The following is a 24,472-nucleotide window of genomic DNA, read 5'->3' on the forward strand; positions in this document are numbered from 1 at the left end:
TCTAACAGATCTGTCAGACGAAATTTTCCTTTACAGAAACCATGCTGACTTTGTCTTATTTTATCATTAGTCTCCAAGCACCTTGAAACCTCATCCTCAATAATAGACTCCTACACTTTCCCAACCACTGAGGTTAGGCTAGCTGACCTATAATTTCCTTTCTTTTCCTTCCTCCCTTTTTAAAGAATGGAATGACATTTGCAATCTTCCAGTTCTCCGGGACCATGCCAGAATCAAGTGATTCTTGAAAGATGATAACCAATACATCCATTATCTCTTCAGCAACCTCTCTCAGGACTCTGGGATGTATCCATCTGGCCCAGGTGACTTATCCACCTTAAGACCTTTGAGTTTGCTTTGCACTTTTTCCTTTGTAGCAATGGCACTCACTCCTGCTCCCTGACACTCGTGGGCCTCTGGCACACTGCTAGTGTCTTCCACAGAGAAGACAGACATGAAGTACCCATTAAGTTCATCTGCTATTTCTTTATCCCCCATTACTACCTCACCAGCATCATTCTTCAGTGGTCCAATATCAACTCTCACCTCCCTTTTACTCTTTATATAACTGGAAAAACTTTTAGTATCCTGTTCCATATTATTGGCTAGTCCACCCTCATATTTCATCCTTTCACTTCTTGTGGCTCTTTTAGTTGCCTTTTGTTGGATTTTAAAAGCTTCCCAATCATCCAACATCCCACTCACTTTTGCTGCCTCATATGTCCTTTCCGTGGCTTTTATGCAGTTCTTAGCTTCCTATGTCAGCCACGGTTGCCTAGCCCTGTCATTTGAGAACTGTCATTTGAGTTGGTGCTACATACAACAAAAAAACAAACAACAAATAAAGAATGAAGAATTATATAAAATAAAGCTAAAAGTACGGTATGGATTAAAATATGCATAAATACATAAATACCAGCATTAATTAACACTAATGGGAACATTCTCCTCTTCTTACCCCATCTGAACCAGTCATGACAAACCTCCCCTCAACTTTCTGTTCTCAAAGATTGAATCTCAGCTTCATTCACCTGGATAGTTTCTGAGTCCTCTTCAGGGCCCTCATATACTATATATTTTAAAAGATCTGTGCCCAGAATTGCATTCAGTACTTCAGGTGTGGTGGATTGGAGATTCAAAAGAGGTGTAAGGAGCTCCCTCCTTCCACTAACCTACCATCCCTCCCATCACCACCCCCCCGATCAGGGACATTGAAAGCCATGGGAACAGGTGGTGGATGGCCATATGAGCAGCTGGTGCATATCATAATTCCTGGTTATGCAACCACTGATGCCTGGCAACCTCTAAGGAGTAATGAAAATGGATAAGTCACCCATCTTGTAAAGACACTGCGCAGAAGAAGGGAATGGCAAAACACTTCTGCCAAAAAAATTTGCTAAAAACAATCAGTCACAGAAAGAGTTTGATTTCCCACATCATACAACGTGATACATAACAAACGTGCTTCAAGTGTGACCCAGGCAGCATTTGATAAAGTACTTTATACTTTATTGTCACCAAACAATTGATACTAGAACGTACAATCATCACAGTGATACTTGATTCTGCACTTCCCGCTCCCTGGATTACAAATCAATAGTAAATATTAAAAATGTAAATTATAAATCATAAATAGAAAATAGAAAAATGGAAAGTAAGGTAGTGCAAAAAATCCGAGAGGCAGGTCCGGATATTTGGAGGGTACGGCCCAGATCCAGGTCAGGATCCGTTCAGCAGTCTTATCACAGTTGGAAAGAAGCTATTCCCAAATCTGGACGTACGAGTCTTCAAGCTCCTGAGCCTTCTCCCGGAGGGAAGAGGGACGAAAAGTGTGTTGGCTGTACCATTAAACTATAAGCTAGTTAATGCATAGAGAAAGTGTACTCACTGAAAAGATGCTGCCTTCAAGTTTAGGACTGATTGACTGCACTGTTAAGGTATACAACCAGACAGGAGAAGTGGTAATATTTTTCTTGTCGTTCATAAGTCTGAAGCCTACACTGAGAGAAATTAAGTGAAGGAAGCTGTAATATGGTTATTACCATCACAGCCATCAAGACAACAAGACTGTTAACATCTCTATTTCCTTGTTTGCTTCAAATGGAATAGGTTGTCATGAAGAAGAAATGCCAAGCACAAACTTGGCAGGCAGCTACTGGCACAAAGCCATTGAGCCCCATGTGTGAAACTCGGAATCAGTGCAGTCAAGACACAATGTCTTCTCTTGAAGGTCTGTTAAAAAACATACTTATCTGTTCCATCCAAAGGAGATGATGAATATCAATAGCCTGTAAGGAGATTCTGAAAGAATGTATAAAGTGATGCTGACTGAATGAGTGTGTAAGGAGATACTGTCTAAAGGAATGCGCAAGGAGATACTGTCCAAAGGAATGTGTAAGGAGATGCTGTCTGAATGAGTGTGTAAGGAGATACTGTCTGAATGAGTGTGTAAGGAGAGGCTGTCTGTGTGTGTAAGGAGATCCTGTCTGAATGAGTATGTAAGGAAATACTGTCCAATGGAGTGTGTAAGGAGGTACTGTCTAATGGAGTGTGTAAGGAGATACTGTCTAAAGGAATGCGCAAGGTGATACTGTCTAAAGGAGTGTGTAAGGAGGTTCTGTCTAAATGAGCATGTAAGGAGATGCTACCTAATGGAGTACGTAAGGAGATGCTGTCTAATGAAGTGTGTAAGGAGATTCTGTCTAAATGAGTGTGTAAAGAGATACTATCTAAAGGAGTGTGTAAGGAGATACTGTCTAATAAGAGTGTGTAAGGAGATGCTGTCTAAAGGAGTGTGTAAGGAGATGTCTAATAGAATGTGTAAGGAGATACAGTCTAAAGGAGTGTGTAAGGAGATGCCATTGCCTTCTTCAAGATGGGTGACCCCAGCCATTATCTATACTCTTCAGAGATTGTCTGCCTGGTGTCAATGGTTGCATCATCAGGACTTACGATTTACACCAGCTGCTCATATGACCATCCACCACCTACTCTCACGGCTTCACGTGACCCCGAGTGGAGTGGGGGGTTGAGGGGCTAAGCAGGTGCCAACCCTTGCCCAATGGTGACGCCTTAATCTCCTTTGGTAGAGACGTTTCTCCATGCTGCCACTCTTTTTTCGTGTTGGTATGGCAACCACAAAAAGACTATAGAGAGTAGGGGACACAGCTCAGCACATCACAAAAACTAGCCCCCCTCCCACGGCCCCTGTCTATACTTCATGCATCCCAGCATAATCAAAGACCCTACCCAACCCAGATATTCTCTCCTGTCTCCCCTCCCATCGGGCTGGGAATACAAAAGCATGAAAGCATGTACCAGCAGGCTCAAGGACAGCTTCTGTCCCATTGTTATAAGAGTATTGAACAGTTCCCTAGTATGATAATATGGACCCTTGACCTTGCGATCTATTGCTTCATGGTCTGGCGCCTTATTTTCTGCTACACTGCACTTCCTCTGCTACTAGTGTCTAACAGTATATTCTGTTATTACTTTTCCCTTGTACCAGTTCAATGTACTGATGTGATGCAATGAACTGTATGTGTGGCATGTAAAACAAAGTTCTTTTTTCACTCTATCTTGATACATGTGACAATAATTCCAGATGGGGATTTTTGAACCTGCTGGATGTTATACCTGTGCAATCGTTTACGCTCATCATTATAGTTGCTAACTTGCTCATGGGGAAGGTAATTTTGGTGTATTTCTCTTATATCTCTTCAAGTTTTCCAGCACTTCTCTTTCAGCCTGTTGCCACTTGTGTGTTTTCATCAGCAGGGGATAAAGAAAGTACAAGCTATCTAGATTAGACATCACACAAAATAATGAATTCTTCTTCCACCTGTCTGGTACCTAGCACTTGTCTCCTGACATAAGTATTATTTCACAGTTTGCATCTATTGTGGATTTGACCCAAACCACATAGATCCCTTGGGAAATGCTGTTCGATTTATTACTCTAATCCTCCCACGGCAGATTCTAGGAACATCAAGTAAACCTCTGGAATTCTTTATGTGTGGAACGCCCTGTCAGGCATGGTGGTAGGGGCAGATATATTAGGGACATTTAAGAGACTCTTAGATAGTCAAAGTAAATTTATTATCAAAGTACATCTATATCACCATATACTTGCAGGCATTTACAGGAAAATAAAGAAATACAATTTGGTGGCTCTGGGCCTGTATTCTCTAGAATGCAGAAGAATGAGGTTGACTTAATTGAAATCTATTGAATGGTGAAAGGCCTTGATAGAGTGGATGTGGAGAGGATGTTTCCTATGGTGGGAGAATCTAAGACCAGAAGACACAGCCTCAGAATAGAGGGGCATCCTTTTAGAACAGAGATGAGGAGGAATTTCTTCAGCCAGAGAGTGGTGAATCTGTGGAATTCGTCGCCACAGGCAAATGTGGAGGCCAAGTCTTTATGTAAATTTAAGGCAGAGGTTGATAGATATTTGATTGGTCAGGGCATGAAGGGATACAGGGAAAAGGAAGGAGATTGGGGCTGAGAGGAAAAAATTGATCAGCCATGGTGAAATGGCGGAGCAGAACTGATGGGCCAAATGATCTACATCTTACGGTCTAATGGTTTTACAATAGGATTTACAAAAAAAAAAATGAAAAGCACGTACCTAGTGCAGTACTGAAGAAATGACCACGTATTTGTTCTTGTGAATGACACATCATCTACAGAAGAATGGGAGGACAAATAGGGAGATTAGAGTAAATTTTATTCATTAGTAAATTACATACACGTGACCATATACTTGAGATTCATTTCCTTGCAGATATTTAAAGGAAAATAAAGAAATACAATAGAATAGAATGGAACGCCACGGCAGCAAAGCGATTAGTGCAACAGCTCAGGGAGATGGAGTTCAGAGTTCAAGTCTGGTGCCGTCTGTAAGGAATTTGTACATTCTCCTCATAACCGTGTGGGCTTCCTCCGGGTGTTCCAGCTTCCTCCCACAGGCCAAAGATGGAACGGTTAGTAGGTTAATTAGTCATTGTAATTAGGCTAGGATTAATTAGATGTAATTAGGTGGGTTGCAGGGCAGTGTGGCTTAATGGGGCAGAAGGGTCTGTACCGCGTTACATCTCTAAATAAATAAATAATTTATGCATAAACACTGACAACCAACCAATGTGCAAAGGAAGACAAGTCATGTAAACAATAATTTTTAAAAACTTATAATAAATACTGGGAACTGTACTGCTGCCGCAAAAAAAAATTCTTGAACATGTGAGCGATGATAAACCTGCTTCTGATATGGGTCTCTGTTGTGGACTGAGAGTGGGAAGGGGGCAGGGAGAGGGGAATCATGGTTGGGAAAAGGGGAAGGGAGAAGGGAGGGAGTGGGAAGCACCAGAGAGATATTCTGTAATGATCAATAAACTGATTGTTTGGAATCAACTGACCCTGCCTGGTGTCTCAGGGCTGGGTGTGTCGGCATCCAGGCCAGTCCCTGCCCTAGCACTCCTTCTCTGTCACCCCTCCCATGGCATTCCACCCTTGCCATTCTCAACATCCTTTGCTCCCGCCAGATTTACAAACTAGCTCTCTGCTCCACTTTGACAAATAGAGTACTGTGTAAAAGTCTTAGGCACCCTCTCCATATATATGTGCCTAAGACTTTGGCACAGTATTGTGGATAATGGAGGTGTATATTGGATGGAGGGGTCAGATTGATCTTTGAATAGGTTAGAAGGTCGTCACAAAAGGAGGTCATCAGATGGCAATGGCAAAAAGCCTTTAGGTCTATTTGATGAAGGAAGTATTCACAATTCAATTGTCTTTCATACCCTGACATTACCATGTTCCCAGTCACTTACGAGTCCATCATCTCTCCGCACAGCCTCGGAGCAATCCATACTTACATTTCCTGTTTAGAACATTGAAAGGTTCACAAGAACAAGAACACCTCTACCCAAATGGAGACAAAAGTGATTCCAAGTTGCACCTTAGTTAAAGAAGACAGTGGCTTATTCCATCATTCAGAAGTAGCTCAACGTGCTACGACTCCAATAGATGATGCTACCAGGACACAGAGGTCAATGACCTGAAAATAGATCTGGCAACTTTATTACCCACAGCAAGTCCATGCAGGTCACATCCTTTCAAATAGATCATTAGCTCAACATGGTGTCAATGAATTTCTGTTCTTGTGGATGACACATTTTCTACCGACATTGATAACTCCAGAGTTTCTTAACATTAGAAAACATCCTGCACAGTTCCACCGCTGCTGGTACTGCAACTGGTCTGCCCGGGACTGCAAAGAAGCTTTAGAGAGCTGTGGACACAGCATAGCACATCACAAAAACCACCCTTCCCTCCATGGACTCTGACTACACTTCCCTCTGCTAAGGTAAAGCCGCCAAAGATTCCACTGACCTGAGATGTTCACTCTTCTCACTGCCCCGCCCCTTCCAATAGGCAGGAGATTTTTAAAAAACTGAATATATTTATTTATTTATTTATTGAGAAACAGCACAGCATAGGTCCTTCAGGCCCTACGAACCGTTCTGCCCCAATTTAGTAGGCAGCCGTTGATCCCAAAAGATCATGGGTTTACACCACTGGTGGACTGCGTCCTCTCCAGGGCGCAAGCCTGGGCGGGAAGATTTGAAGAACTGGCTGTTGCCCATGCAGCGGGTTTCCCTTCTCCACGTCACTGATGTAGTCCAAGGGAAGGGCAAGCACCGATACAGCTTGGCACCAGTGTTGTTGCCTCAATTTTGACCTAGCTTAATCAGGGGCTAATTGTACAATGACCAATTAACCGGTCCATCTTTGGACTGTGGGAGGAATCCACAGCACATGGAGGAAACCCATGTGGTTACAGGGAGAATGTACAAACTTCTTACAGGTAGTGGCAGGAATTGAACCCAGGTCACCTGGTACTGTAAAGCATTGTTATAACCACTACACTAACTCAAGGATAGCATCTATCCTGATTATGTAAAACTATTAAATGATTCCCTAGTACAATAAGATAAGACTCTTGACCTCATCTACCATGTATGGTCTTACACCTGCATTGCCCATTCTCTGTAACTGTAACACATTCCACACTGCCATTGTTTTTCCTTGTCCCTTAATGTACAAATGTGATGAAGTGATCTGTAGGGATGACACATAAAACAAGATTTTCACTGCACCTCGGTACATATTACAATATTAAACAGCAAAAATAAACCAATGAAACCCCAACATCATTTATTTTTAGTGGGAAGAAGGGCTAGTTAATAGCTATTTTTCTGTTGGCACTGTCTAATGAAGCATCTAAGCCTTAATCTCCCTGTTTGTCTTCAAAGCCTGCTGTAGATAAGATGTCATCCACAGGGGGAAAAAATTCAGTGAAACACGATTTAAGATTAGCTTTGTACATTGAAATACCGAAAAGTACAGTGAAATGCGCCATTTTGCACCAACAACCAACACAGGCCGAGGATTGTGCTGGGGCAGGCCACATGTGTTACCACACTCTGGGCTTCAACATAGCATGCCGATGTAATGTTGAGGTAATATCAACAGTGATCCAATTGAAAGGCAAATCGGCTCGAGCAGCTGACCACCCTATAAACGTGCTCTCAGTGGCCAGTTTGGTAGCTAATAAAGTGGCCACTGAGTGTATGTTCATGGTCTTTTGCTGTTGTAGCCCATCCACTTCAATCTTCAATGTGTTGCGTGTTCAGAGATGCTCTTCTGTACACCACTGTTGTAACATATGGTTATCTGAGTTACTGTCGCCTTCCTATCAGCTCAAACCAGTCTGGTCATTCTCCTCTGACCTCTCTCATTAACAAGGCATTTTCGCCCACAGAACTGCCGCTCACTGGATTTTTTTTTTGTTCCTTGTCCCATCTTCTGTAAACTCTAGAGACTGTTGTGCGTGAAGATTCCAGGAGATCAGCAGTTTCTGAGATACTCAAACTACCCCATCTGGCACCAATAATCATTCCACAGTCAAAGTCACTTAGATCACACTTCTTCCCCATTCTGATGTTTGATCTGAACAACAGCTGAATCACTTGATCATGTCTGCATGCTTTCATGCATTGAATTCCTGCCACACGATTGGCTGATTAGATACTTGCATTAATGTGCAAGTGTACAGGTATACCTAATAAAATGGCCACTGAATGTAGAGTCCAGAAACCTTTATTCTAAAGCTTATGAATCTTTGACATGTGGTCATTCCTTCAATACTGCATTAGATAATGGGCTTCAGGATCTGACAGAGCTTTCAATTGGCACCTTATCGGGCAAAAGTGGCTTACAAATGGAGCAAGCTCATCTACCCCAAGAGATAAAAGGATAAAAACGTAGTCTTTTCATAAAGACAGCCTTATATTTTGAACTGGGGAGATGATAATCCACTATTCTATGTCAGAAATGGCATTTAATCATTGTCACTGTTACACTGGCATATGCAATGTGATTGAGATCCTGACTGAATTTTGTCTGATGATGAGATCAGCTCTTTCCCCAGGCAGCAAGCCTTTTGTACCTGCTATTCCCAGATGGTCTCCCATCCAAATACTAATTGGGCCTGATTCTGCTTGTTAGGGAGCACACATAGACCACGACAAGAACATTGATCCATCATTACTAATACGTATTTCAATAGAATATAAAGAAGGGCAGGTTGTAGTTGAGACTAGAGGCTCTCCTGTCTTATATATTCGCTTGAATACCAAGATGAATATGTTGGAAACTAGGCATCATTTCTATTGAAATCAGTCACCTGTTTTTACCTCTCTCATTTATATCAAATCTTGACAGTCATTTCTCACTACCTCAACCCAAGGAAGATGGGATTAATAGAGATGGATGCCCACTAGTCAGTATGGTTGTGATGGGATGAATGGCTTGATTCCATGATTCAATGGAGGGACTCCCAACCTTCTCTATGCCATGGACCAATACCATTCAGCAAGGGGTACACTCACAAGGCTAGACCCAGGTGTGGAGGAACGACAGGCTCACAACTCGACCTAGGAGGGGAGGATGGCAGATTCCCCATGGAGAGACAGAAACAAGCAGTTAGACAAAGGAATACCAACAGAGCATTGGAGAATGGCTGAGCGACATCATGAGACAAACCATTCTCTCCAAACGCAAAGACTCCGCTAAGGCACTAAACGACAGTCTTCCTTAAAAAAAATCATAGGATGCGGGAAACACGTGCCTGTCGCAATTAACTTGACAAGATTAAATCAACAGCACAAGGGCTTCGTGGCTCTAGCTAAGATAACAGTTAACAAGTACAGGTGCTCAAAAAACCTAGACCGACATTCCACGCAAGCTGCAGAGGCCCGTTGGTCTCATAACCGAGGCTCCACGGACTCCTGGTTGTGAACCCCTGCTCTACAGCTCTTCGACTCTCTTGCTGCTGTCTCAGGTGCTTTAGATAAGCCCACAAATTCTATCTATGCATTTTCTGGCATGTCCCAAAAGGATTACTAAGATACGGCTGAAGGGTCCTGATGAATGGTCTCAGCCTAAAAGGCTGTCTTCTGCATAGATGCTGCCTGACCTGCCGAATTCCTCCAGCATTTTGTGTGCGTTGAATAAGATACTGCTTGTGGCTTCCTTGTGGATAAAAGTATTGATTGCTTCTGCCTCCCCTTTTGTCAATCACTTCATCCATGCTGGGCGGGTGGGGGGGGCAACCTAGCCAAACTCCTGCCTATCTTGCTCACCTGTCTCATAACCGACCACTTGCACTCTGCTAGATGAATAGCAATCTCTGCATCTCTTTCCCAAATAGCTGTCCACTTGTAATCGAAGCTCAAACATCCACATGCCTGACTCCAGAGGCCTAAAGCGCTCTATTTAGTGCTCTTTAATGGGAAGTGATTACCATGCGGAAAATTAAAGGATCTAAGATTTGGCCACTTTCTCTTTGGAGAAATGCTGTCTCTGAACTAGAATTCAGATTGGAGAAGGAGTATTTTTGATGGTATTGAAGCCTTCAAGACCAGACACTGGAAGCAAAAGGAGGTCCTGCATAAGAGGCTGGAGCAGCGCACCACCTTGCAAACTGACCACTCACCGCCCCCCCCCCCCGCCATGTCTGCAGACGAGCCTGAGGCTCTCACATCATCAGCTAGCCAACAGACCTGGAAGGAAAGCAGGTGGGAAGAGAAGAAAGATAGAAGAACGCAGCACGGTAGCATAGTGGACAGCATAACGCTTTACAGTGCCAGCGACGTGGGTTCAATTCCCGACATTGCCTGTCAGGAGGTTGTACCTTCTCCGCATAAACGCGTGGGTTTCCTCTGAATGCCTCACTTTTCGTCCACAGTCCAAAGGTTGGTAAGTTAATTGGTTATTGTAAATTGTCCTATCATTAGGCTAGGATTAAATCCTGGGATCACTAGGCAGTCGGACTTCAAGGGGCAGAAGGGCCTATTCCACTTTGTATCTCAATAAAATTAAAAGAAAATAAGATGAAGAGCATTCATATTATAACTCTTCTTTTGCACATTGGTTGCTTGGCCATCTTTGTTTATCTATACTTTTCATAAATTCCACTGTATTTATTTATTTTCCTGTAAATGTCCTTGAGAAAATGAATCTCAAGGTAGTAGCTGACGACATATACATGCTTTGATAATAAATTTACTTTGATTTTGACTTGGACTTCCTCTCCCACCCCAGAACTGTCCTTGAAGATTAAATGCTTTCGCATTTCACCTTTACCCCTATTTTTCCCATCTTTCCCTCAAGCTCTTTAGGATGTTTTCCTGCGCTAAAGGTTGTGTGCATGTTTAAATTTAGACGCCACGGGAGAGTAGTGGTTAGTGCAGCGCTATTACAGTTCGGGACATCGGAGTTTGCAGTTCAGTTCCAGCGTCTTCTGTAAGGGATCTCTGTGCGTCCTCCCTGTGGAATGTGTGTATTTTCCCCAGGTATTCCAATTTCCTCACAGAGTCCATAGATGTACTGTAGGTGAATTGGTAACTGTAAATTGTCCCGTGATTAGGTTAGGGTTAATCAGCACTGTCAGGGGTTACTGAGGCAGTGTGGCTCTAAGGGCCAGATGGACCTACTCTGTAATGTATTGCTAAATAAATAAGTTAATTTTTACTACGATCAGCCCACATCTGAAGGAATAAAAAAATTCAACTGCAATGAGCAATTTTTGCTCATTCCAGCAAAAGTACCCAATATGTTATTCCCTGTATTTTCTTCTGAGTTATGAGGAAGCTCTCAGTACTTCTTAATTTTTTTTTGATTGAGAATAATTTGATTTAGTTTATGTCATTCTAAATTTGGAGCACGATGGAATAGCAGAACAGACTCGACAGGCCGAATGGCTTAATCTGCTCCTGAGCCTTATTATCTTCGTAACGAACATAAAAGGTCATAAGCCAACATGAAAGAGATCAACAAGTCCTATGGTTACTGTTAAATTCCTGAAGGATAGATACTGAAGCCACAACATCAAAAGTCTGGTCCCACTTGCCCCTCGAATGCCCTGTTCTAAATGAGCTGCAGTGTCATTGAGAAAAGCAGCCAAGGTGCACAGAGCTCAGGTGAGGAAAATCAGCTGATCTGTACGCCTGTATCCCTGTTTCAAACACTGACCCACATTTCAGCCTTTCAGCACACCGCAGTTTGAGAATTATGATTCAAGCTGTGATAACTTTCCGAGTATGATTACAGAATAAAAGGTGTTAAGACACCTGCAGCCAAATTCCAACTGCCCAAAGAACTGAACACAATACTCTAGGCATGGCCTAATCAAAGTTTTATACAGCTGCAATGTGACTTTCCAACTTACAATATTCAACACTCCAAATGATGAAAACAACCATGTTCTACTCCTTCTTTATCATCCATGGAGTAATGGGCACCCCAAGATTTCTTTCTACATCATCGTTCCTAAGGGTCTGACTATCTACTGTGGACATTCCTTTTTTTTTGAGCTTCCAACATGCATCACCCAACACTTGTACCAGGAGAGCGTCTTAACTGGCTACGTCTCCGTCTGGTAATGGGAGGGTGGGGGGCAGTGTTTCTGCACAGGATCAAAGAGAGCTGCAGAGAGTTGTAAACTTAGTCGGCTCCCTCATGAGACCAGCCTCCATAATATGCAGGACATCTTCAAGGAGCGATGTCTCAAAAAGGCGGTGTCCATCATTAAGGACCCCCATCACCCAGGTCACGCCTTGTTCTCGTTGCTACTGTCAGGAAGGAGGTTCAGAAGCTAGAAGGCACACACTCAACCATTCAGGAACAGCTTCATCCCCTCTGCCATCCAGTTTTTGAATGGACATTGAACCCATGAACACCACTCTTTGGTGCCTGCATCTGCGGAATTCCTCGTGTTTACCACTCTTTCATTTCGATTTTTGCACTACTTATTTAACTGTTTAATATATATATACACACACACACCTGTTGTAATTCAGGTTTTTTTCTCTATTATCATGTATTGCATTGTACTGCTGCTGCTAACAAATTTCACAACATATGCTGATGATATTAAACTTGCTTCTGATGGAACTCCCTCTGCCAATTCTCAGTCCAAATTTCCAAATGATCGACATCCATCTGTATCTTTTGACAAACTTCCTCACTATCCACAACTCTATCAATATCTGTGTCATCTGCATATTTATTAGTTTGACACCTATGTCTCATTGAAATCATTAATGCATTTTCTTAGTGCAACAGATTACTCTGCCAGCTGTAAAATCGACTGGGGTTCAATTCCCACGGCGGTCTGTACATTCTCCCCATGATCACCGGTTTCCTCCCACATTCCAAAGACGTACGGGTTAAGGTTAGTAAGTCCACGGGCATGCTATGTTGGCACCAGAAACATGGTGACACCTGTGGGCTGCCACCAGCACAGCTTTGAACTGTGTTGATCGTTGTTACAAATGACACATTTCTCTGTATGTTATGTACATATGACAAAGCTAATCTTTAATCAACTCATGTTCGGTACTGATCCTTGCCCAATGCCACCAGTCACAGACCTTCAGACAGAATAACACCTATCCCCCATAACTACTAGCCTCTGTCTCCCATGGCAAAGCCAACCTGAATCCAATTTGCCATCTCACCATGAATCCCATGTACCTTTATCTTCTGGACCATAAGGCAACATGGTCAATGTTTTACTGAAGAGACACCAAGGAATTTCTGCCCCCGTGACTTCTCAGAGGAGGGAAGGATCATTCCGGATGGTATTGCTGAATCAAAGGTGGTGATGAATCAGCATATAGAACATAGAACATAGAATAGTACAGCAGAGTACAGGCCCTTCGGCCCACAATGTTGGGCTGACCCTCAAACCCTGCCTCCCATATAAGGCCCCACCTTAGATTCCTCCATATACCTGCCTAGTAGTCTCTTAAACTTCAGTAGTGTATCTGCCTCCATCACTGACTCAGGCAGTGCATTCCACGCACCAACTACTCTCTGAGTAAAAAACCTTCCTCTAATATCCCCCTTGAATTTCCCACCCCTTACCTTAAAGCCATGTCCTCTTGAATTGAGCAGTGGTGCCCTGGGGAAGAGGCGCAGGTTATCCACTCTATCTATTCCTCTTATTTTCTTGTACACCTCTATCATGTCTCCTCTCATCCTCCCTTCTCTCCAAAGAGTAAAGCCCTAGCTCCCTTAATCTCTGGTCATAATCATACTCTCTAAACCAGGCAGCATCCTGGTAAATCTCCTCTGTACCCTTTCCAATGCTTCCACATCCTTCCTATAGTGAGGCAACCAGAACTGGACACAGTACTCCAAGTGTGGCCTACCCAGAGTTTTATAGAGCTGCATCATTACATCTCGACTCTTAAACTCTATCCCTCGACTTATGAAAGCTAACACCCCATAAGCTTTCTTAACTACCCTATCCACCTGAGAGGCAACTTTCAGGGATCTGTGGACATGTACCCCGAGATCCCTCTGCTCCTCCACACTACCAAGTATCCTGCCATTTACTTTGTACTCTGCCTTGGAGTTTGTCCTTCCAAAGTGTACCACCTCACACTTCTCCAGGTTGAACTCCATCTGCCACTTCTCAGCCCACTTCATACAGGAGGAAGAGTGAACATATGCCTGAGTGGAGTCATAACAACAACCTCTCACTCAATGTCAGCAAGGCCAAGGAGCTGATTACAGACTTCAGGAGAAGGAAACCAGAGGTCTGTGAGCCAGTCCTCATCAGGGGATCAGAGGTGGAGATGGTCAGCAACTTTAAGTTCCTCATTGTTATTATTTTGGAGGACCTGTCCTAGGCCTAGCATTCACGAAAATGCAATTACGAAGAGCAATTATGAAGAAAGGATAGCAGTGCCTCTACTTCCTTAGGTGTTTACGGCAGATGCAGCATGCCCCTAAAACTTCAACAAGCTTCTATAGATTTGCTTGAAGTATATTGACCGGCTGCATCGCAGCCTGGTGCGGAAACATCAATGCCCTTAAACAAATGGCAAGTCTTACAAAAATATATGAATACAGCCCCATCCATCACGAGTAACACCCTCCCCACTATTGAGCACCTCTACATGAAATGTTATCGCAGGAAAGCAGCATCCATCATCAGGGACCCCAACCACCGAGGACATGCTCTCTTCTCACTGCTGCCATCAGAAAGAAGGTAAAGAGCCTCTGGACTCACACAACCAGGTTCAGGAACAGTTACTACCCCTCAACCATCAGGCTCTTAAACCAAACGGGGATAACTTCACTCAACTTCTCTTGCCCTATCATTGAAATGTTTCCATGACCAATGGACTCACTTTCAGGGACTCTTCATCTCATGTTCTCGATATTTATTTATTATTATTGTTTCTTCTTTTTGTATTTGCAGTTTGCTGTCTTCTGCACCTTGACTGAACGCACTAGTTGGGCAGACTATCATCGATTCCGTTATAGTTAGTACTCTAAATATTTGTTGAGTATGCCCACAAAAAAATTAATCTCAGAGGTGTGTATGGCGACACAGATGTACTTTGATAATAAGAATCACTTTGAAATTTGAAAACCTCAAAGATGTGCTACAGGAGTATACAAGAGCCTACTTCAAGTGCCGGAAGGAATACAGCACCCACTGGACCTGTCCCATCAACCGTCATCTGCTCTATCTATAGAAGAGTCTGCAGTTCCTACACTTAGTGCATCCTTGACCTTAGAACAACCAAAACCAGAAGAGAAGCAACTTGTCTTTGGTCCTGAGGACTACCTACGGTGAAGATAAGAAGCAGTGATTTGGGTTTTTTTTTACAATAAAGACAATGCAAAATTACAAAATTGTCTCGTGCTTCCACAATATGTATCAGATTTCTGTGTATATCCCCTTTCTGCCATTGGATTAGCCAGGCGAGTTAGACGATAAATTGCTATAGAAAAATGGCAATCTAATAGTTACCAACTACAGTCCCAAGCCAATTGACTGCCACTAAACAGAGAACGTAGAGCAACACAGGACCAAGCCCCTGGTGGAAAATTCATTCATTCGTTACGTGCCATGGGTGATCTTGTTCTTTCTATGACCATCTTGTTCTTGGCAAATTCTTCTACAGAAGTGATTTGCCGTTGCCTTCTTCTGGGCATTGTCTTTACAAGAAGGGTGATCTCAGGCATTATCAATCCTCTTCAGAGATTGTCTGCCTGGCATCCGGGATCACAAAACCAGGACTTGTGATATGCACCAGCTGCTCGTACAACCATCCACCACCTGCTCCCATGGCTTCACGGATCCTGATCGGGGCACTAAGCAGGTGCTACACCTTGTCCAAAGGTGACCTGCAGGTTAGCAGAGGTAAGGAGCACCTTGCGCCTCCTTTGGTAAAAATGTATTTCCACCCCAACATTGCAATACATAATAACTATAAATTACAGTAAGAAATATAAATTTAAAAAGAACAGAGACTGAGACCCTTCATCAGGACTGGAAAGGAAGGACTGATGACTAGATGCTTGGCTGTTTTATGGGGTGTCTTAAATAAGAACGAGGAGATTTAGAGAGGGAATTTAGAGCTTTGGCATCTGAATGTAGTGCCACTAATAATCCAGTTTTTACATCTTTGGATCACCAGTAGGTTGGAATGGAAGCAACACAGAAATCTTGCATTGTTGCAGCATTTGAAGAAATATTACGAAGATAGGGGGCAGTGGGATCATGAAAAAATATTTAAACATTAAAATTAAAATATTGCTTAGTTGGGAGACACAGGAGGTCAGTTGGAGCAAAAGTGCAGGTAAGTTTTACAGTGGAATTTTGGATATCTTCAAGTTCAGAATCAGAATCAGGTTTATTATCACTGATATACAGTACTGTGCAAAAGTCTTAGGCACATATATAGCTGGGATGCCTAAGACTTTTGCACAGTACTGTAGCAATTTTATATTTTGCACTGTACTTCTGCCACAAAAATAACAATTTCATGATGTTTGTGAGTAATGATAAACCTCATTCTGTTATAAGACCATAAGACATAGGAACAGAATTAGGCCATCTGGCCCATCGAGTCTGCTCCGCCACTCAATCATGGCTGATCCCTTTTTTTTAATCTCTTCCTCAACCCCAGTTCCCAGCCTTCCCCCCATAACCTTTGACGTCATGTCCTATCAAGAACCTATCAATCCCTGCCTTAAATACACCCAACAACCTGGCCTCCACAGCAAATTCCACAAATTCAGCACCCTTTGGCTAGAGAAATTTCTCTGCATTTCTATTTTGAAAGGGCACCCCTCTATCCTGAGGCTGTTGGGAAACATCCTTTCCACATCTACTCTGTCTAGGCCTTTCAACATTCAAAAGGTTTCAATGAGATCCACCTCATCCTTCCGAATTCCAGCAAGTACGGACCCAGAGTCATCAAACGTTCCTAGTATAGTCATACTTTATTGATCCCGGGGGAAATTGGTTAACGGAGCAACTGTAACCGGCTGCATGCAAAACCAGCGCATGCGCACAGATGATAACCCTTCCATTCCTGGAATCATCCTTGTGAACCTCCTCTGGACTCTCTCCAATGCCAGCACATCTTTTCTAAGATGAAGGGCCTAAAACTGTTCACAATACTCAAGGTGAGGTCTCATCAGTGCCTTATAAAGCCTCAGCTCTATTGTGGACTGAGAGTGGAAGAGGGTAGGGAGAGGGGAATCGTGGTTGGGAAAAGGGGAAGGGAGAGGGGAGGAAGCACCAGAGAGATATCCTGTAATGTTCAGTAAACCAATGGATTGGAATCAAATGACCTTGCCTAGTGTCTCAGGGCTGGGTGTGTCTGTACCCACACCACCTTCTGCCCTGGCACTCCTTCGCTGCCACCTCTCTCACACCCCTCATGTGATGCTCCACCCTCACCATCCCCAACATCCTTTGCTCCCGCCAGATTTACAAACTCGCTCACTGCTCTAGGTTGACAAATACAGTACCGTGCAAAGTCTTAGGCACAGTAGCTATATCTACAGTATGTCCCTAAGACTTTTGCACAGTACTGCATGTTGTGAAATTTGTTGTTTTGCAGCAGTGCAATACATAAAAATTACTATAACTTATGAAAATAAATAAATAGCGTAAAAGAGGAATAATGATGCAGTCCTCATGGGTTCATGGAGTATTCAGAAATCTGATGGCAGAAAGGAAGAATCTGGTCCTAAAAACTGAGTGTGCATTTCCAGGCTCCTGTACCTCCTCCCCAATTGTAGTACAGTAATGAGAAGAGGGCATGCCCCAGATGGTAAGGATTCTTAATGATGGATGCCACCTTTTTGAGACACACCTCAATGGTGAGGAGGCTGGTGCCCAAGATGCAGCTGGTTGGGTCTGCAACCTCCGGCAGCTTTTTCCGAGCCTGTGCACTGGCCCCTCCGTATCAGGCAATGATGCAACCGGTCGAAATCTGCGCGAGTCTTTGGTAACATGCCAAATTCCCTCAAATTCCACATGAAATATAGCCATTGGCATGCCTTCTTTGTAATGACATCAAAATTTCAGATTTTCAGAAATGTTGACACCCAGGAATTGGAAGCTCTTTACCTTTTCCATTGCTTCTCCCATTCTTACAAACAGCGAGTTCAAGATCTTAAAAATACTGTGGCTTAGATATTTCTAGTATGGCCACCCTCAGGGTGGAGGAACATCACCTTGTATTCTGTCTGGGTACCCTCCAACCTGATGGCATGAATATTGACTTCTCCTTCTGGTGAACAAAAATTCCCCTCCCCCTTTCTCTATTAACCATATGACAATTACAGCACGGAAACAGGCCATCTCGGCCCTTCTAGTCCGTGCCGAACGCTTACTCTCACCTAGTCCCACCGACCTGCACTCAGCCCATAACCCTCCATTCCTTTCCTGTCCATATAGCTATCCAATTTAATTTTAAATGACAATATTAAACCTGCCTCAACCACTGCTGCTGGAAGCTCATTCCACACAGCTACCACTCTCTGATGTAAAGTTCCCCCTCATGTTACCCCTAAACTGTTGCCCTTTAACTCTCAACTCATGTCCTCGTTTGAATCTCCCCTACTCTCAATGGAAAAAGCCTATCCACATCAACTCCATCTATCTCCCTCATAATTTTAAATTCCTCTATCAAGTCCCCCCTCAACCTTCTACGCTCCAAAGAATAAATTCCCCGCTCTTACCATTTTACTTTTTCTTACCTGCCTATCACTTCCCCCTGGGTCCCCTCCTCCTTTCCTATCTCCTGTTGTCCACTGTCTTCTCCCATCAGATTCTTTCTTCTCCAGCCCTTGACCTTTCCCACCCACCTGGCTTCACCTATCACCTTCCAGCTAGCTTCGTCACCCTCCCTTTACCTTTTAATTCAGGCATCTCGCCCACTTCCCTCCCAGTCCTGAAGAAGGGTCTCAGCACAAAACATTTACTCCTTTCCATAGATGCTGCCTGACCTGCTGAGTTCCTTTGGCATTTTGTGTGTGTTGCTTTTGATATTTCTCCTCATTTCCCCGCGCCACCCCCCGCCGTGTTTTTTGATGGGCTGGTGCCCATGATGGAGCTGGCTGTATACAACCTTTGGCAGCTTTTTCCAATTCTGTGCAGTGGCCCCTCCATACCAGACGGTGATGCAACCAGTCAGAATGTCAGAATACTCTCCATGATACATCTGTAGAATCTTTCTGAAGTCTTTGGTGACATACCAATTCTCCTCCGAATGAAATATAGGCGCTGTGTGTCATCTTTGTAATTGCCTCAACATGTTGGGCCCAGGATAGATTTTCAGAAATGTTAACACCAAAGAGTCTTTAGTGACATACCAGTTTAATGGAATGAAGGAGAAGAGAGTCCGGGCATGATGATTTGGGACACAAGAGATTTTGCAGTTGCTATGAATCCAGAGTAACACACACACACAAAATGATGGAAGAACTCAGCAGGTTGGACAGCACCTATGGAAAGGAGTAAAGAGTCAACGTTTCCGGTTGAGTATTAGTATCAGTATTAGTTGGAACAGTTACCATGCATAAGAGTTTTTCTTTCACAGTTATGAGCAGGTAGAAATGAATGCTCACATGGCGTGCGCTTCCAGTAAATTTGGTCATCTTGACAAGCTTCTGCCCAGATTAAAGCAATTTGCCTGTATAAAATCATCGCGTTCCATCCACCTCCTCTTGCCCCGGTGGTGAGCCGTAGCGCCACTACCTGGCGGGAGGTTATTGCAACAGCCCAAGTTTGCACGGACAGTTTCCAAGACGAAGAGAGACGTGGGAAATTATAATGGCAACACGGAAGTACGGCGAGAACGCATGAATTTGAAGCGGGGCTGAATGTGTTTGCATAATGCGGCTTTGCAATCCCTTGTACTCCAAGCGTCACTTTGTAAGCTGCATTTGCTCAATGTGCAAATCCATGGTATTACATCCACATAAGACACGTGTGTGCTGTAATATTCATTTCTGAATGTTTGAAGATTGTCTGACATAAATATTGCTATTAATCCCATAAGCTCCTTCGTTTTGCCTATTTGACTGGCGATTAGATGGAAAAAAATCCTCATCTCAATCATCGGGAACCTCCCAAACATGACGAAATGATAATTTAAAACACAGATACAGTGTACATGCTCACACCTCTGCAAAAGCACAGAACTACAGGTACCTTGAATGACAGCAGGCAAGTCTAAAGGAAAGTCCCCCGCTCCTGACAAAACCAATTTATCCCTGCTTTAATGATCTAAATAGATTTTACAAAACATTGCACCATTTAAGTTAACTCGAGTTTCAAATGAATAGTTATAATTTAGTAGTCACCGCTTATTGCTTGTAATTTAGAAGTCACTGTTTCATTAGTTATAATTTAGCAGTCACTGCATGGTGGTTTAAAATCTAAATGTAGTATTTTACGCGTATCTATTTTAGCCACAGCTGGCGGACACTGAAACCCTGCTGTATAATGTTTGCTGAATTACACCTTACAATACTTTCCCTCACATTCCAGATATTATTTCATGTAAATCTCAGAATCGCGAAGTCGATCTGTTACCAACGGAATTTGAAACAGGGACACATGGTACGTGTGTTGAGAGGTGTCATACTGTATGTCCGTATCTCTCTCTCTGTCCCTCCCTCCCTCTCTCTCTCTCTCTCTCTCTCTCTCTCTCTCTCTTTCTCTCACACACACTCCCTCCCTCCCTCTTTCTTTCTTTCTCTCACACACACTCTCTTCCTCTCTCTCTCTCTCTCTCTCTCTCTCACACACACACACACACACGCTCTCTCTTTTCACTATGGAATCTAAAATATTTTCACCCGTCCCTGCGCTGTGGTTTACAAGTGAAAAGCCATCCGGCTTGGGACCGCAGAACGCACAACAAGCGTGAAATGAATTGTTGATATCCAAGTAAGGTTTGATCTTCCATTCTGCAATAAATTTCCTTGGGATCAAAGGGATTCGGGAATATGGAAGGGTTAAAATCCTCCCATTTAAGGATGATAAGTGCTTTATAAAATAACATCAACGACACACAGTCAATTTGAAAAACGAGGAAGGGAGAGAGAGCGATACAAAGGGACAGAGCGCGAGCGAGCGAGCGAGAGAGAGAAATTCCTCCATCACGTGAAATCAACAGCGCATTGGGAAGGTTTCTTCATGGAATACTAATCAATGTCTCCTTCTCTTTCTCTCTCTAACACATACAAACGTCTCCTCCGTTGACATCGAAGGATTAGCCGGGAAAGATTAAGAAACAGAACTTTGATTCTCATCGGGTCTCTGCCTCTTCCGGGAGTGAGCGAGTGCGTGAGTGTGTTACAAGTGTGTAAATCTCCAATCCTTCCCTCCCGCCTCCCCGATCGGTTCTACTCTGGAAGTCCTGAAGATAGTTTGCTTCACTTCGACTCGGAGATCGTTACGTTGGATAGCTCCATCTCTCTCTCTCTCTCTCTCTCTCTCTCTCTCTCTCTCTCTCTATCTCTCTCTCTCTCTCGCCCATTCCTTCCCCCCTCCCCACCCTCATTCCTGATTTTTTGGGCGATTTCTTCCATGTGGGCCATGCTAACGTTCGATGTGCTCAGAAAAGCCTTCTTATTCAGATCTCGGGGAGGAAGCTACCTATTTTTTTGAACTCTCTGCAGAGTTGACACTAGAAAGCACCGTCCTTCTTGCAGAGACGTATTTTGTCTGGAACTCTGGTAGTGTGCCGCGGTGTCCAACCGGCAGCCTGGCTGTCAAAGGGTCGCTTGTGACTTTCAACAACAATATTGTTGTTATTTCGAGGTCTGATACATTTATACCCAGGAGTTCCGGATGTCATGCAGTCTTTGATCTCTCCGGTGACAAAGGCTATTTTGGTCGCCTTGTTTATTTTTGCCATACTGCTGATTCTTTATGTGATCCTGTGGTACATCTGCCGAGATGTCGATTGTGATCACGGCATCTGATTTGGGAGGCGAGACACGCTGAGGACAACCTGACATTGACCAGCGGAGGAAGATCCTGAAAGAACGGTGAGTGCAATTGCTCTTGCCACCTCCGCCTTCCCACCCCCCCCCATCTCCCCACCCCCTGCCAATGTATTAACGTGGAGATAACACCAACCTTCTGCAACCACAGGATGAAAAACATCGGTTGACGTGGCACAGACTTTATCCCCAAAATTATGTGCAATGTTGTTATTTCTGTTAGCCTAGATGTTAAACCTGATTTAATTGGTTTCACCTTGCATTAAGAATACAGCCTGACTATGCCACGTCCATCACTGAACTTGTTACTTTCTTGGGAGAGACCTGGAAGTTTTCTTACAGCAGATTTGTATTTTTGAATTTGGTGTGTGTTTGTGTGTGTGTGTGTGTGTGTGTGCGTGTGTGTGTGTGTGTGTGTGTGTGTGTGTGTGTGAGTGTGTGTGTGTGTGTGTGTGTGTGTATGTCTATGTGTATGTGTGTGTGTGTTGTGTGTTCTGTGTGGGGGGGTGCGTGTCTGTGTGTGTGCATGCGCCTGTGTCAGTGTGCACTGTATGTGTTTGTGAGTGTGGGTGTATCTGCGTGTGTGTTATACCTTCTGTGTGTGTGTCTGGGTATACTGTACTGTATGTGTATGCGCGTGTCTATGCACTGCATGAGAGTGTTTGTGTGACTGTGTACTGTATGTGCGTGTGTGTTGTGTGTGTGTGTCTGTGTGTGTTTTGTGTGTGTGTGTTGTGTGTGTGTGTGTGTGTGTGTGTGTGTGTGTGTGTGTGTGTTAGCGGTTGCGTGGATATGGCAAAGAGTGGTGACTGTAGAAAGGTTGGGAATATCCCCCTTACACTCGCTCATTTGCGAATCAGTGCTCTTTATTGATCAGCGGGAAAGCGGAAAGGTGCGTTGCTTTTCAAAGACTCCTTTCCCCTTTAAAAAGAACCAGACACCATAATCCGGATTAACTTTGGCACACGTTGGCTTCTGTCTTTATGTATAAATATGCGATTGTCCATATCTGCTCGGCATGCATCAAAACACAAACGCTGAAATCATTGTAGTGGGAGAGGCGAGCGGTTTTAACATTTTCTTCACGTTTTCTTCGACCGAACCGTATTTGCCTCACAAATCCCGGGCAGTCACGAATTGAATCCCCCCACACATCACGGCGCGTCTCAGTTCCCAGGTTAGACACGGGTCGGGTCTCACGCTCATCTTTGAAGCACTTCAGTAATTCTTTAAATCAAAAATGTTCGCTCCATAGAAGCGCACGGATTTTATTTATTTGAGGGGGGGGCAAAAACGAAGAGCATTTCGCGAAAGAAACGGAGTGATTAATCTTTAGAGAAATGTGTTGGTGTGGATGTATCTTGAGTTTTAAACAAACGGGAACATCCGTAGGTTCAGTCAGATTGTGAAAAACCAGCTTCAATTAACTTTTCTTGTTATAACGCTACACAAATCATATTCTGATTTTCCCTACAACATCATATATAGAGTTAACTATCCCCTTTCCTATCCCCCACAAAAAAAAGCCCAGAGAAATCACATCTCCATTTTCCTCATCACTGTTTATCTCCATGTTAATTTGCGCAGAGGAAGCATCGATGATTTCGGCGCGGTGCGCAGACTGCTAAACGCACCTTGCAACAACCTGTATAGTCAGGTGCAATGTTTCAATTTAATTGAAAATTAATCAAAATATTTTTTTCTGCGCTAGCAGAATAGGCCATTTGTTTAATAGATGTTCGTGCACTTAATAATAAGTTCAAAATACCAAATGCAACAAGTTGTTTATAGGTAGAGCGGCAATAATGAAAACATACATTACCCGTAAAGTGCACGTCACATTCTCCGCTCTGGCTTCACTCCGCAATGCTTTGAATTTGACAGGCCATCTCACTTAACTGAAGATTAATTTTGAAAAACTACATTTCATATATTCTGTCCATGTTAAAAAGACGAATTTCACAAGGTATGCCAATGATATTAAACCTGAGTCTGAGCATAATCCTCTTCTCCAGGGCATTACTGTATTAAGTGTGCGCTTGCAAATTTAATGGTTTAGATCTAATTTGTAAGTTTTTAAAATGCAAGGATGATCAATTCCAACAACTGACTGGTACTTCCGTCAAAAAATTTTTGACCAGAAAAAATGTCTATTTGTGACACTATAATAGCGTGCAATCCACCATCAGAGAAATGGACAAACACTATTTTCCCCCGGAGTGATTCCTCTGAACTATCAGAGTTGTCTATTACTCAAACGAGAAATGTTATTCCCAATTTCCACCATTCAGTTGGTGGCTCTTTCCCCCTTCCCTTTCTCAACTTTCCTAGTGCCATTCTCACTGTAACGATATCAACCAATGCCCACGGTCATTCACTGACTCCACAGTTGTCTTGACTGCATTTCACCCTGGGACCCTTTCAGTGAGGAATCTGTCTCAACCATGGGCAGTCCCCTCCATCCAGGGCATCTTCAAAAGGCAATGTCTCAAAAAAAAGCTGCGTTCTTCATGGAGGGCCCCAACCACTGAGAACAAGCCCTCTTCTCCTTACTACTATCAGAGAGGAG

The 24,472-nt window shown here is 43.4% G+C and overlaps 1 long non-coding RNA gene across 1 annotated transcript in view; it reads right to left on the reverse strand.

The window, feature by feature from the left end:
- The window catches only part of LOC140200023 (uncharacterized), a 41,865-nt gene extending 22,238 nt beyond the window's left edge, over positions 1-19,627 (reverse strand). The window contains exons 1-2 of the long non-coding RNA XR_011886546.1: positions 19,462-19,627; positions 4,631-4,685 (exon numbers count right to left, since the gene is read on the reverse strand). This is a non-coding gene — a long non-coding RNA (uncharacterized lncRNA). The remainder of the gene's footprint in view (positions 1-4,630; positions 4,686-19,461) is intronic.
- Positions 19,628-24,472: the final 4,845 nt, after the last annotated feature.

This window comes from Mobula birostris, chromosome 7 (genome assembly GCF_030028105.1).
Source record: "Mobula birostris isolate sMobBir1 chromosome 7, sMobBir1.hap1, whole genome shotgun sequence".
NCBI classification, from domain to species: Eukaryota; Metazoa; Chordata; class Chondrichthyes; order Myliobatiformes; family Myliobatidae; genus Mobula; species Mobula birostris.